Source organism: Siphateles boraxobius, unplaced genomic scaffold (genome assembly GCF_051911475.1).
Source record: "Siphateles boraxobius isolate OS27281-9 unplaced genomic scaffold, OSU_SipBor_1 13, whole genome shotgun sequence".
Lineage (NCBI taxonomy): Eukaryota > Metazoa > Chordata > Actinopteri > Cypriniformes > Leuciscidae > Siphateles > Siphateles boraxobius.
Genome location: NW_027508733.1, coordinates 25709204 through 25725201, shown reverse-complemented (window position 1 = coordinate 25725201; position 15998 = coordinate 25709204). Strand labels below are relative to the sequence as shown.

The 15998-nt window shown below is 39.2% G+C and overlaps 1 long non-coding RNA gene across 1 annotated transcript in view; it reads right to left on the bottom strand.

Annotated features, from left to right (window-relative positions):
• Positions 1 to 15632, bottom strand: part of LOC143736189 (uncharacterized) — a 126815-nt gene extending 111183 nt beyond the window's left edge. The window contains exon 1 of the long non-coding RNA XR_013203390.1: positions 15602 to 15632. This is a non-coding gene — a long non-coding RNA (uncharacterized LOC143736189). The remainder of the gene's footprint in view (positions 1 to 15601) is intronic.
• Between the last annotated feature and the right edge of the window lie 366 nt (positions 15633 to 15998).

Genomic DNA, 15998 nt, shown 5'->3' with positions numbered 1-15998 from the left:
AAAAACAATCAGGGGATATTTTGTATCAAAACTTTAAACTTATTGCATCTTTGTAAATACATTCATACGTTAAAAGGACAATGATGTGTTGGGATTTACTTCTTCAATTCTCTGAAAATGTAAGATGATTTTCTTTATTTTGTGTTCATCTAAAACAAAACTAATTGGTGCACTGTGTTTCAGTAAATTTAGAAAACATGGTTATTTTTAAAATGAACGATATAATCATGTCATTTATATACTTTTAAAGAACAGAATGTATTTCAACTCTACTTAGGGTGAAGATAATATATTTGTAAATGACTAAATGTAAATGTTATAACCGTTTCATATATACTTGTAGAGAACAGAACGTTTTCAACTTTAGTTAGTGTGAAAATATTATATTTGTAAATGACTAAATGTAAATTTTATAAATATTTCATTCATATACTTTTAAAGAACAGAATGTGTTTCAACTTTAGTTACTGGGAGAGATTTTCTCACTTTCACCGTCCTCAGCAATCCCCTCTCCTCTGGAATATGGAGGGAGATCCTGTGAAGCCCCGTGTCAAAGTTCAAACATAAAACCTTCACAACTTCCATTAAATCAAACCCTTAAACCCACGAGGCCAGACACATGGCGGTAGATTTACTTCTTCAACTCTCTAAAATGTAAGATGATTTTATTTTGTGTTTTGAAAAGATTTATATACTTTTTAAAGAACAGAATGTGTTCAACTTTAGTGTAAGATATTTGTGAATGACTAAATGTACATTTCATGTATATACTTTTAAAGATCAATGCTTTTTCAACTTTAGTGTAAGATATTTGTAAATGACTAAAATTTATAACCATTTTAAAGGAGCAGCATGCTTTTCAACTTTAGTGTGAGATATGTAGCATTATTAGAAAAACTCTTTTTCTCACTATCCCCATTTATATAGCGTGCTCAGGAATGCCAGGATATCGGATGTCACGCACACACTCACAGACAGACGCACACACACACAGTGCGGAGACTGTCAGATGCAAAAGGAGAGAATCACTCGGAGGAACTTTTTCAAAAGATCCTCAACTCTTTTCAACTTAAACCCAATTCTCTGAAACGGTAAGATGATTTTACTTTTTGGACACCCCCATGTTTTATTCTAATCTATATGCGACATTAGAAAAATTATTTTCTCACCCCGACACGGAGGGGATTTCCCACACCAAGAAGTTATTTCCCCCCGGGGTCAATAGGTCAAAATCAATGGGGCAAAGACAACTGGCAAAGACAACTGGCAACTTGATATATCATACAAAGGTCAATAGGGTAAAGACAACTGTCAACTTGATCGATCGATAGGTCAAAGGTTAATCCCTACATTAACGGACCTCCGGAACAACCCCTCCGGAAGGTCAAAGGTTAATCCCTACATCAAAGGACCTCCGGAACATCCTCCGGAAGGTCAAAGGTTAGCCCCGCCCACCTGTCAATCATATGGTCATAAATCATCTTGACAGAAGGTAAATGGTTATAACTACTGTCACATTTGCAATCGTGTGGACCTTCATATAATGTGATGTTCATTTAGGCTACAACACAGTTGTCAGTATTTTTTACAACAAAATAATAGCTCCAACGAAAGCCCCAGCAGAACTGCAGCACACAGCAGTGTTTGTGAACAAATCTACGGCTTTGAACGAATCATTAGAGTCAATGATTCAATTATTAATTCATAAATACATCCACTTGCTTCGTTACTGAATGAATGACTCGATGACTCACCACCTATTGGCAGTTTTAATTTAACATTTATAAGCATCACTTTGTTTTTACCATCATTGCGCATTTCTCAATTGAATTTTAGTCCCTTTAATGAAATATTGTCCCTTACTGAAACAGGTGTGAGTGGGACACCAAGCAGTGGCGTCATGCCCATTCAAAGTGAGGAGGCACGTGCCCCCTCAGATTTTTCCTCCCTGATAATTTTTTTGTCACAACTTTATTCCTATTATGCTCCAAAATTACCAGAGCCTATAACGACTCAAATGTATTCTTCTGGATGTGTAATAAATCCGTCAGCATCAGCCCGCCCCTTTTTCCTAATATGGTGTCTGTGTATATCAAATCTAGAGCGCTGCGCGTATCGCTCTAGAATCTTTGCTGTGTATGTTCAAGCAACTCAAGTATGTTCAAGTATGTTCTCGCACGTTGAGCTTGCAATGTTTTACAGATGGTCTTGAAGTTGTAAGTGGGCAAAGCAACACATCGGCATTGAATTAGTTATCGGATGATATTAAAAGGTAGTGGGATTATTTGTGGTTGACCTGGAAATTTTAACTTGATCAAAAAGTTATGGATTTGATATTAGCTGCGAATTCAGAGCATTAACTTATGTTGTGTCAGTGTAACGTTATCGATAGCTGGCCTAGTCTAACCGTATACTAGTTGGCTAACGTTACTGCCTGCCATACAAAGCCAATAAGCCATAGTAACGTTATCTGATCGGTTTTGAAACATCTGTTCTCTTTTGTCTTGTGTCAAAGTCTCCGATGGTTCAATTGTTTTCAGTTTCATAGAAACGAGGGTGTTAAATTTGTTGTAGGCTAACTGCAAAATCCAACCTAACGTTATCAAGGCATCGACTTGATGTTTCTCCCATAGACTGTTATTCACGGTTGATTAACCATTTTCAAATAAACGGGGTAGCGTTAACCTTATTCAGCACTGAAATCTGTCAAACTTCTTTCAAAGTCCTTCATCACATATTAATATAAAAATAACTTAATTTCAGAGCACCACAAAGTCAGACCTCAGCACCTTTATGTACCTTTAATGTGAGATCGTTCCTAGGTCACATATACCAATTTAAAATCATAACATAAAAACTGCAATGGTACTTTTTTTAAAATCATGTGTAGTAGGCCTAAGTGTACAGTAAGTGTGTGTGTAAACATGCTTTAATGAAGTAGACTTCAAAAGCTTTTGAATTTGAGCTTACAGTTCTTTCATCAGCCTGTCTTTTACATAAACTTACAAAATAGATACTTTAACTTAGTCCTCAGATAGAGGAGGGTTGCTGCTAGCTCCGTTAAGTTATTTATGTCCCTCCCAAACTGCATTGAAATGGTATGTTTAGCAGCCAGAATTAAAAATCATTCAGGACCCCTCCTAACATGATCCATATCACCCGTCAGAAAACAATTGCAACGTCTCAGATTGTGCCCAAACCCCCCCCCCCCCCCCCCCCCCCAGAATTTTGGATTGCATGACACCCCTGAGTGGGGGTACGAAGTAAGATGTTAAAAGCCTCATGGGGTACAACTCTAAAAAGATTGAGAACCACTGGGACTGGGTTAAGGAATAGAACAGTCAACACTAAAGCACAATACACATACCAAGGGCAGAAAGTAGGCCTAATATACAGAGGTCACTTACAAAGTTAGGTTAAAGATACAAACAAAGAGGGATTCAAACAAATAGCATATCAACAACAATGTTTAATTTACAGACTGTGAGCTGAAGAGTAAATATGTGTAAATATGTGTCAGATCAAATATGTGTATTTTTGAAGGAGAGAAGGGTGGATGTTGGATGGATGTCTTGAGGAAGAGCATTCCACAACCTCGAACCCACTATACTAAAAGACTCCCATGTTACCAGACTATTGAAACTGACAGAATATGACACAGCCCCACCTCAGATATTTTTCACCAGCCGCCACTACGTTCACTCATTCACTAATCCCTATATAGTGTATGGCATTTGAGTGCACTATATCAGCAAGGAGTGAACAAAATGAAGTGAGTGAATTCGGACGCTGACGTTTACACTGTGTGTCGGAGAGCTGGACCTGTCGAAAAAAATGCTTTGTCACACGTAGGTTACTCCTTTTATCTTACATTACATACTTTATAAAATAATATTAACAACAATAACAACCATAGTGATCTCGCCACCGCGCAATCACGGGATTCGTGCAGCTCTCAATAGTTCCAAACAAATCGCGTTGCCAATGATTTTAAGCGGTGCAGAAAGCAGCATGTAGCCTATTTATGTGTGTGTGTGTGTGTGTGTGTGTGTGTGTGTCTGTGTGTGTGTGTGTGTGTGTGTGTGTGTGTGTGTGTGTGTGTGTGTGTGTGTGTGTGTGTGTGTGTGTGTGTGTGTTTGTGTGTGAGTGTGAGTGTGAGTGTGAGTGTGAGTGTGTGTGTGTGTGTGTGTGTGTGTGTTTGTGTGTGTGTGTGAGTGTGAGTGTGAGTGTGAGTGTGAGTGTGAGTGTGTGTGTGTGTGTGTGTGTGTGTGTGTGTGTGTGTGTGTGTATATTTACATTTACATTTAGTCATTTAGCAGACGCTTTTATCCAAAGCGACTTACATTTGAGGATTAAACCAAGCGAGTCATCGTGGAGAGGCAAAAACAACTGGTTTTTGGTAGTAGGTACACTATGTCCATCCCAAATGACGTAAGCCTTTTTTCCACATAGATAGGGAACGAAGGCATCTGCGCGTAACCCTGATCATGCGGAAAGGGTTCCCTCTCGGGGAGAACCCCTTGGTTTTCAACCACCACTGGAGGGCCCTCATGTGCAGCAGGCCAAATGGAATAATGTTGGACGCTGCTGCCATGAGCCCCAACACTCTTTGAAAATGTTTCACTGTAATGGCTTGGCCTAGCTTTATCCTGGACACTATAGCTAGAATGGACTCGATTCGTACAGGAGACAATCGTGCCCGCATCGTGACCGAGTCCCACACCACTCCCAGAAACGTGGTTCTCTGGGCTGGTGTCAACACGCTCTTTTTCGTGTTGAGTCTCAACCCCAGGCTTTGGATGTGGTCGAGGACGACATCTCGATGCCGAACCGCCAGCTCTTGTGACTGAGACAGAATCTGCCAGTCGTCGATATAATTGAGTACCCTGATGCCCTGGAGCCTCAGGGGTGCTAGAACTGCATCCATACATTTGGTAAATGTGCGTGGGGAGAGAGCTAGGCCGAACGGAAGAACCCGATATTGGTACGCTACGCCCCCGAAAGCGAACCTCAGGAACTTCCTGTGAGATGGAAGGATGGATATGTGGAAGTATGCGTCCTTTAGATCTATCGTGACAAACCAATCCTCGGGTTGAATTTGACTCACGATGATGGGAATAGTGAGCATCTTGAACCTGAATCTCCTCAGAGAACGATTCAAGTGTCTGAGATCTATTATTGGACGCAACCCCCCATCCTTTTTGGGAACTATAAAGTAGCGGCAGTAAAACCCGGACTCCCTGTCCGGTGGAGGAATACGTTCTATAGCCTCCTTTACCAGCAGGGAGTTTACTTCCTGTTCCAATACCCGGCCCTGCACTGGGTCGACTGCAGTCCACAACACCCCCTTGAACCTTGGTGGGTGTAAACCGAACTGCAGCCTGTAGCCCTTTTGAATGGTCCGCAGGGCCCAAGGCGAAATATTCGTAAGAAATTTCCATGCGTCGAAATATTTTACCAAAGGAACCAGGCTCTCGAGCCTGGCTTCGGGTACCAATCGGGATTCGTTCTCAACCCCCTGAAGCGGATCTCCGGCAGGGTTCGACCGAAAACGATTCTCGATGGGCGGACGCGATTGCTGCCTGGCCGCAAGCCTGTGGGGCGGACAGTGCAGCGCGCGTTCGCTGAAAACCGATGCATCGATTTCCTGCGGGCTCCGCGGAGGAGGCGACCTCGATCACTCAGCCACAGGTGGGGCTGCCCGCAGAGGACCTAGGCTGGCTAGGACCTCTTGGACGAAGCTTTTTTAGCCTGCAGGACGGCCCTCAGGTCGCCCTGCTGCTGCTGAGGCTTCGCCTGAGAGCGTCTATGCCCCCAGGCTGTTTGAGGAGGGGCTCTAGACGGAACGCCCTCCTTCTGCGCCTGTCTGTAGGCGGAGGAGCTGGTGGCTGGCTGCGGCTGCCAACTGGGGGCAGGCTTCTTGGATCTGGGGCGGCGAGGGAGGTACGGCTTGAAGGCTGCAGATTGCTTTTTCACCTCCTGAAACCTGTCGACGACTGTATTAACGGCGTCGCCGAACAGGCCAGAAGGTGAAATCGGGGCATCAAGGAGAAAAGCCCTGTCTTTATCCTTGATCCCCGACAGATTTAACCATAAATGTCTCTCCGAGACCACCAAAGCTGCCATGGAGCGGCTTATGGCACGGGCCGTCTCCTTGGTGACTCGGAGAGATAAATCTGCAGCCTTCCTCAACTCAGCTACATCATCTGGAGTTGGTCCCTCGCCCTCATCCATATCCTTCAGAAGGTCGGCCTGGTAAGCTTGTAACACTGCCATCGTGTGTAAACAAGCACCAGCCCGACCCGCAGCCATATATGCCTTGCCCACCAAGGAAGATGTATCCCTACATGGCTTAGTGGGCAGCACCGGGGCTTTTAGGGACGATGCCGATTCAGGAGATAAATAGGTGGCTAATGGTTGTTCCACCTTCGGCATCGTCCCATAACCTTTCTCTCGCGCCCCCAAAATATTACTATAATTCAGGACAGGGGGGTTGGACACGCGCGAGGAATGTGGCTTATTCCACGATTTACACAACTCATTGTGTAAATCGGGAAAGAAAGGCAAGCCCCGGTGTTGAGGTTGCTCTCTGTGCTGTAGGAAGCGCTCGTCTAATTTGCTTTTCTTTACGAGCGCTTCCTGCCTCTCATGTGGCCAAATAATATTGAGACGGGCCACAGCACGAGAGACAACCTCTACCAGCTGGGACATGGGGTGGCGAGTCATCCCCAAAATCCCCGCCCTCGATGCTGAGCACGTCTACTTCCTCGGAAGCAGACAGCTCAAACATCGGGTCCTCCACTCGCGCGGAAGAAGCCGCGGGGCGGGCTTCCGCGCGAGGTGGGAGAACATCAGAACTGACAGAGGAATCCCGAGAATGTGCCTCAGCAGTCTCGAGATCCCCTGTCAGATCCATTTGCGAGCCCCATGAAGAGCGTTGCCGCGCCGCCTCAGCAAACGCGGGTCCTTTCACAATCCTCGCAATGCAGCCCCCTCGAGAGCTGCCCGTGCGTGCTGCATTCCCAAGCAATGAGTGCACAAGCGATGCGTGTCCCAACCCGTGATATAGCGAGGGCAGGGATGCACACACCGAATGAAACTCGCTTGGCTCGCCATAATATATATGTATATTGTGTAAATGCTTGTGACAAACAACACCAAATAAGACAGACAAGTCAAACAGAGAGCGCTTGCTGAAGAACAGAAAGCTGACATCTCATGTGTGCCGGCGTCCTTTATAGCTTCCGCTTGTATGCCGTCACTCATTACGTCATTACGCAGCACCAATCAGAGATTGGCTCAGTTTCATTCATGCTTCAGAGGCGCTACGCTGAGGGGCGTTCCCCCCAAAGTGTCGTTCGATGCAGTCCGAGTTCCCGCGAAAGGGAACTTATGAGAGCTTGAGGATCTTGGAGCATGCAGTAGAGCTGATGGTTTGAAAATGGGGTCCTCAGGAGTGTAGTTGACCTTGTAGTTGCCTGATTTTATTGCTTTTCATAAATATCTGATGGTGGTGACTAATATGTGGGACACATTTTGAGCAACCACGAAATAATAGTAAATATTGTTCAAAACTCACTGTTTGTAGTTTTTAATACATATTACAATGTACTCTTTCATGTGGTAAAGATATTATTCAATTAAATTATTACTTTTTGTTTTTTTTAATCAAGATGAAAGGATTATCTCCTATCCAAGGACAACTGATTTTGTAGGCAATCGGGCAGCATATAATCATTAAATTAATTATTAATTAAATTATTAATTAATTAAATTAATATAATCATTAAATTAATAAAAAAATAATAAACCTTTAAAAGAACCTTACATATGTGCAAAGGACCCCCTGATTATAACATTGATTCTTTTTATTCATGAAAATGTTATTAATTTCCAACAGAATTAGCACTTTTCTTAGTGGGACATGTTTTTTTGCCAAAGTTTCAAGAATCAGTGTAATGTCATTTTGTTAATAGATTGTGGTGCCAAGAGTGACATTAGTCTTCATGTAGACTGAGTTAAGCAAGAGGCTTGTGACAAATTATAATAGGACATTAAAGCCATAAAAAAATCATAGAATTTGGATACTTAAGTACATTTGAAGGCCTCTACTTTTGTACTTTTACTCAAGTGAATGTTTAAAGGCAGTACTTCTACTTTTACTTGAGTAATATTTTACCTTGAGTATCTGTACTTTAACTCAAGTACATGGTATGTGTTCTTCGTCCACCACTGTTTCTGGTGCGTTCAGACCCCACTTAAATGCTATTTTATGGTCTAAAACACAATTGCCCTCATTTTGACGTAGGACGGAAAAAGCTCCCTCCTTTAAGGGAAATGGTGTAGGAATTTCTCCCATGTAGCGGTGAAATTTTATTGTGCATTCAAACGAATAGTGCTCTTCAGCGCCTCGCTTTTTCAAATGCGTGTTGCACCTACGGTAACTGTTATGTTCCAAAAAGCTACGACAGGATGTCTTCAAATAGCACTTCGTCGAGTTTTCCTTCGGGTGAACAAGTTTGTTATTTCAAACAAACTGCAACTTGACACAACTAACAAACGAATGTTACAGTATGAATAATAACAGAGCAATGCAGCCTTTTAAACTTGCCGGGGCAGTGACAAGCGCCTCTCACTGCTCTGCTCCTCCGTTTCTGCTGCTTTCAGTCACGTGACGCTGGCTCTGAACGAAAACGCGTTGTGGAAACCCGTTGGCCTAGTACATTTTGACCCTCTCTGCTATTATAGTTTTTCAAGATGGCGGAACGACATGGAAGGCTCCGTGGACCTACCTGTCACATGTATATAAAGATAATAAATTCTTTGTTTAAGAGGATAAGTCAGATAATTGGCAGAGGTATTTGTACACCATTGAGGACATACTTATGAATAAAAATATTGATTTTAGATAATAAAATACCTAAAAAACTACACATTGTCACGGTAGACGGATTCACTGGTTCCTTCTTGTCTTGTGTTTATGTTGTTGTATGAGTGCACGTGTGCTAGAGGCGTGTGTAAGAGGCGTGTCTGTATGTCATTACCTGATCCGCTCCAGCTGCCCATCATCACTTCACCAGCTGCAGTCGATCTCACCATGCTACTTATACTCACCGCTGTTCTCTCATCTTTGTCAGATCGTTGTTTGATGTTCCCCTGTCTGGTCTTCTGGTTCGTGTCCTGCCTGGTGTTCCTGTTCGTCGTCTTCCTTGTGGATTTTGTCGTCTCACCGTCTGTCTGCACTTCACCGGATTTGACCATCGAAGTCCCTGCGTCACCATCCCACCATCCGACTTTCTGTTCTGGACTTTGTTACTTTCCTAATAAATTGTTTAACTCGCGTTTGCTTCCTGTCGTCAGTTACTATGACACACATAGTCCCTTTAAGGGAACTGGGGTTGCAATAGTAACCGATATCTATTGTGGTACAATATGCAGTTGACTAAACATATGGTACATCATTGTTTTCAAATAGGCCAACCACACTCCACAAAACAAAATGTTTTAATCCACTTGGGAGAAAGTCTTTGCACTAGTCAAAAATGGCATCTAAAGGTCACTACATAGCAAATGAGAAACAAAATCGTCTGGCTTTTGGTAACGCTTTTTAGAATAATAATTTTTTATGATTTAGATTATTTATGTAATTATTAATCGATCACACATGTACAATTTTAGTTTATCAATTATTATTACGCACAGTGTATATAAAAGGTCATATAAATACACTTTAGAATCAATAGATAAAGTTCAAGTCCAAAACGTAGAGAAATTAAAGATGCATTTTCAAATATAGCCTATATGGATTTGTGTAGGCATAGTCTCACTTTTCTTTCCAATTCACCTTGCACCTTGTTATTTTTCTATTTCTATTCTACGACCTCGATGCGCACTTTTGCCGAGTCCACACTGATGCCAGCTCCACAGCAGACTTGTAGGAAGACCGTGAGTGCTTAGGGTGCCATTTGGGACAGGGCCTTTGTGCGTTATCATTTCTATCCGTCCACCACTATGGGCCTATACCATGAAGTCGGTTTAGGTGGCTAGCCAGGTATGTTTCAGTTTAGTATATACCAGTTTTAGTTTTAGGCACCATGAAAGTGGTTTGGCTTTTAGCAATGTTAATCGCTATAGTAACACTCCATGGCTAACGCGGTCCAGGACAGGTTATGTTCCAGGTAAGAGGTTGCAAACCGAACTTGGACCAATCATCTGTGAGCAAAATGACACATTTCTGATGTGATAAAGTACCTTAACCTGTTACTACTCCAAATTAAAGGTCACTACATGGCCAATGATTTTTAAAGACAAAATCACCTGGCTTTTAGTAACGGTTATTTAGAATAATAATTTTGTATGATATAGATATTATTTATGTAATTATTAATCGATCTCACATGTACAATTTCGTTAATCAATTATTAGAATGCACAGTTTAAAGGAATAAATAAATACAAGGTAATATAATTACGCTTTAGAATTAATAGATAAAGTTATTAAATGACTACATGTGAGCTTAAATGTTCAATTCTCTCTATACCTTTATCAACTGTATAAACTAACTTCACAACTTTTACTTGCACTGATATAGCAAGACTTTTTCTTTTAGTTGTGTTTCATAGACAGCTGTTTTCTTCTTGGTGTGTAAATTTGTTTAAATTCTTAATATTTTTCAATCTCGTAATATTCTGCAGAAGAGAGAAGTGAATCGCTTGCTTCTCTTGCGAGAAATTAATTGCAGTTTGTTCAACTACCATCATGGCATAGGCCACAAGTGTCATGAGTGTATTGTCAGCAATAACTCTCATTTGACAACTGAACTGTTTTTTTTCTTGATTTTTTTTTTCCATGATTTTTGGGTGAACTAACCCTTCAAGGAGAAAATACTCAACAATGGTGTTGACTTATGAATTTGCACATGGTTTGTATTAAAGGTGCATAGTGTAATATTTAGGGGGATCTGTTGACAGAAATGCAATATCAAATACTTAATTATGTTTTCAGTGGTGTATAAAGACCTTACATAATGAACCGTTATGTTTTAATGAGCCATTTCTATCAACATACACCGCAGGTCCACTTACATTGAAATTGCCATCTTACATGTTTCTACAGCCCTAAACAGACACACTACTACAGAGCGTGTTTCATCACTATGTTATTCTTTACAATAACATATAATTTTACTTAATAATTAAGTAAACCTAATTTCTTAATTTATCTCTGTAAAGAAACCTCATTGCTGAACTGGCTACTCTCCGCTGTCTCAGACGACGACATCATCTCCTGTCAGCCACCGTAACTTCTGTTGGTTGCAATTAGTAACCTCACCACAAGATGCCACTAAAAATTACACAGTGCACCTTTAAAGCACATTAAAAACACCACATAGACATATAAACAACATTAAAAACTGGATGTTCACCACAGGGGGACTTCAACAGAAACCATGCGAGAGTCATATTGAAAAGGAAATTAGTAATTTATGAGAAAACGTTTTCTTTTAGTAAGAATCTTGTAACTTGTAATATGCAAATGATCCAAACGTTTATTATGCCTACTGTTTCATCCACACGGTTTATTAGGTTTCGAACATAAAGATCATCCACATATGATGAAACACAAAGTTCTTTGAGAATACTGAAGTCAATTTTAAAGCAGAGGATATAAGCAACATTTTTTTTTACATTCTTATGAAGCTCTAACATCAATTTTTATCAACAGACAAGTAGATCACAACCTATCAGACTGGAGTAGAGCAGACAAATAAAGCTCACACTCATTTAGTGGAGAATCTTGTTGTGCTCCTCTGACTTCAGTCTGCAGATCTATGTTTATAGCAGTAAACATTTACGCAATTTCTGTCTCTGTTCTTTATTCTTCCGAAGGGAAAAGAAAAATATAATAAAACCGACTATAGCTCTATAAATACTACATATAATAAAATGGTAACCCAGAGCAAGTGTGATGATGTCACTTTTTGGTTTCCTTGATTAATTGATTCTGCAACAAAAAAGTAAAGAAAAACAACATTACTGAACTGTGTTAAAGACAAAAGATACATCTATAATCCTTATTCAAACATTACAGTAAATGATAAATTTTATTAATATTTTATCAACGTTTCACACACCATTGATGATCAGCTGTACAGTCTGAAGTTCTGATGAGTGTGTGTTGTAGCAGATGTATTTTCCTGCATCAGTGTATTGAAGATTGTTGAGTTTGATGGAGAAGTTTCCTCTCTGATACTCCTGTGGGACTGTTTCAGCTCGGTTCTTGTACCGTGGGTTCTGTCCTGCTACCGACTCTTTACCCTTAATTATACTATACACAATTGTGTCATTATTGTCTCTCCAATGTACATTAATGTCTTGAAGTTTAAGATCATGTTCAGTGGAAGAACACGGCAGGAGAACAGAACCACCAATAACTGCCTCTACTGTTTCCTGCAGACACACTGAAATAACAGAGACTGTAAACACACAATCTGACATTATACATGTAGCATGTTTCACTTTTTTATTGTGTGCTCACCTTCACTTATCAGCACTGAAAATGCACAGATGAAGCAGCAACTGCAAACAGAAATATAAGTAGAGCAGCTTTTAAACAATTGTACAAAGCTTGCATACACAAACAATAATAAAAATCATTAAAAAAAATCTCAGTCAATAATCAGCCAAAAGTCTTATGAAGACCATGTAGCTCGAAATGTCATTGTTTAGTGAGCTCACTTCTCGGCAGCAACACAAAAGTTACTTATTAATCTAAACATTTGATTAGAACATCAATATTTATCAGGTTATCCATTTGAACAGTTTTGAGGTTAAATCATTATTTTTTGTTAGTATTTTAAATTAGATTTGGTTTTCTTTGAGCCAGAGTTTAGTTGTGCACGTGTCAGTGAGAAAACACAGCGCTACGCATGCAGTGAATGAAGAATCTGTAGTTTACCGTAACTCTTCTGCTAAAACATTGAATTCACTGTAAACCTACACAAACTACTATTAACTAAAACGGTAACACTTTAGAATACGGTTCCTTCGTTAATGAATAACTACACAGGAACCAATGAGTAACACAATATTAACAATCTAGTAACTATTATTAACTAACAAGAAACTCTGATTAACGAACTAGTAAGTAATAGCGCACAGATGAAAGTGGTAGTTCACTATTAACTAATCAATAACTACTATTTTGTTAATGCTTCCCAGAGAACTACTGAAAAAGTTTATTAACAATCTAGTAACTACTATTAACTAAAAAGAAACTCTGATTAACAAATTAGGAAGTAATAGTGCACAGAACAAAGTCATACTTCATAAATGTATTGGAATTACTAATTATTTGGATCTGTATTATAAAGTGAAGATCATGGGAACTAACTAGTAATGACTCAAGTGTTACTACATGATCTTGTCATGATTTGTGCAACCAAACACAAAAGTAATTTCAAGCGTTTGAGATTTTTGGTGAACTTTAATATACTTTTAGAAAATTTCTTTAGAAGTATAGTAACACTTGAGTCATTACTAGTTAGTTACCATGATCTTCACTTTAGAATACGGATCCAAATAATTAGTAATTCCCATAGAACGGTAACACTTGAGTCATTACTAGTTTGTTCCCTTGATTCTTACAGCAGTTACTAATGAAAAGCCGATAAAGTGTAGAATCTTCTCACTCACAAGACACACACACACACACACACACACACACACACACACACACACACACACACACACACACACACACACACACACACACACACACACACACACACACACACACACACACACACACACACACATTTTTTTGTGAGGTAAGTTAAATAATAAATTCAATCTATATGGTACTTGGATGGCTGATACATCAATATGTTCCAGTCGTCACCGTGACTCTAGTGATTCAATGCCAGTCCAGAGGAATGCCGGAAAATTTGCCACAGGACAAGTAAGGTCCCGAGTCCCGACAACTGCATTTAAAAATCCATTTCTTTAAAATTATTCAGTTGATAAATAGACAGCATAGGCCAATTATTAACAGCTTACATATTGATAATTTAAACAATCTTGTGTATTCGTTTACGGTAGCAGTTCAAATGTTAATGTAGTGCTAGTCATTTATCCTGCATTGGTTATTGATTAGTTTTGTATGAATTATGAAAATTTTCAGTAGTTCTCTGGGAAGCATAAAAGAATATAGTTGTTATTGAAGTACCACTTTCATCTGTGCACTATTACTTCCTAATTCGTTAATCAGAGTTTATTTTTAGTTAATAGTAGTTACTAGATTGTTAATAAACTTTTTCAGTAGTTCTCTGGGAAGCATTAAAAAAATAGTAGTTATTGATTAGTTAATAGTGAACTACCACTTTCATCTGTGCGCTATTACTTACTAGTTCGTTAATCAGAGTTTCTTGTTAGTTAATAATAGTTACTAGATTGTTAATATTGTGTTACTCATTGGTTCTTGTATAGTTATTCATTAACGAAGGAACCGTATTCTAAAGTGTTACCACTAAAACTACTTAGAAGATAATGCAAAATGCTAACAACTAAATTAAAATAATAGTTACAGCAGATAAACCATGCAGAAATAAACTTATAATAATTAATGAAACAATTAATGTTTAATGTATTAACAACATTTAAAAGATTTCCCTTTTAATTACAGTTGATATAAAACATTTGACAACCAAAACACTTGCAGGTCAAACACGAACGATTAACAACAACGTTCATTGTTTAGAAGTGACTCATGTGTCCAAACTGCATTTCATTCAGAATTCACTTACCTATTCATCATGGTGGCCTACTATTATCAATATATGTTTTATTTGACTATATTGCATATAAATATTTCTCAAATTTAAGTGAAATGCTACTTTTTGAACAGAATGTATTGTAGCTCATCCGCTTCCGTAGGCCATGCGTGTATACGTATGACATCAGACGTAAGTGACGTCGACAGTAATCACGTGAACTGATCAGACATGCGCAGATATTCGTTATCTTTCTTAAATTTTAAGGATTGATATCTCCCAAATTTTGTCATCATTTACTTACCCTCAAGTTGTTCTAAGCCTGTATGAGTTTCTTTCTTCTGTTGAACACAAAGGAAAATATGTTGAAGAATGTTGTCAACCAGACAGTTGACGGTAGCCATTCACTTCCATGGTATTTTTTTCCTACTGTTGGCTACCGTCAACTGTCTGATTACCAACATTCTTCAAAATATCTTCATTTGTGTTCAACAGAAGAAAGAAACTCATTCAGGTTTAGAACAACTATCCCTTTAATTTCATCAATAAAAAAGCATGACAAAAAGCTAGACAGAGTATTGTGCTAGTTTCACTGAAAAATAATCAAGTTATATACATAATAATAAAAATAAGCCGAGCTGATCTTTTCAGTAGGTCGCTATATACACTATTCTCGTCCTTCCATCTAATGTGATGTTTGATAATAATAGTGAAATGAACCGCAGTAAATGAGTGAATGTTCTCAGACTTACATGAGAATGAGATTGAAGCTTCTTTCATAAACTCTTCTGAGAAAATGATGTTTTCTGGATCCTGATCCTCCAGTGAAACATTTATCTGAATGATGTCTTATATATTCCTGCCATTGTGTTTTTAAAACATTTTGACTGAAGGTTTGTTTGTTTTTTCACTGAAAAAAAAAAAGATTGCAGAGCTTCCAATAACATCCTCATTCTGACCTACAGGGAAAAAAGAAAGAGGAAATAGAAAACAGCAGGGAAATACAGCCTGAATTTTTAAAATGGGTTTCAAAAATGAATAAATAAACAGTTTATTTACAACAATAAATTACCTGTTTTCTTTTTCATATCTGGGCTCGATCCAGAAAGATCTTCCTCACAGTTCCTCTCTCCTGTTTTCATCCTGACAGACTGAAGAAAAGCTGAGAGACTGAGACTGATATTCCCTGATGATCTGATGGGAGGAGAAACTAGTTGTCAGACTAGAT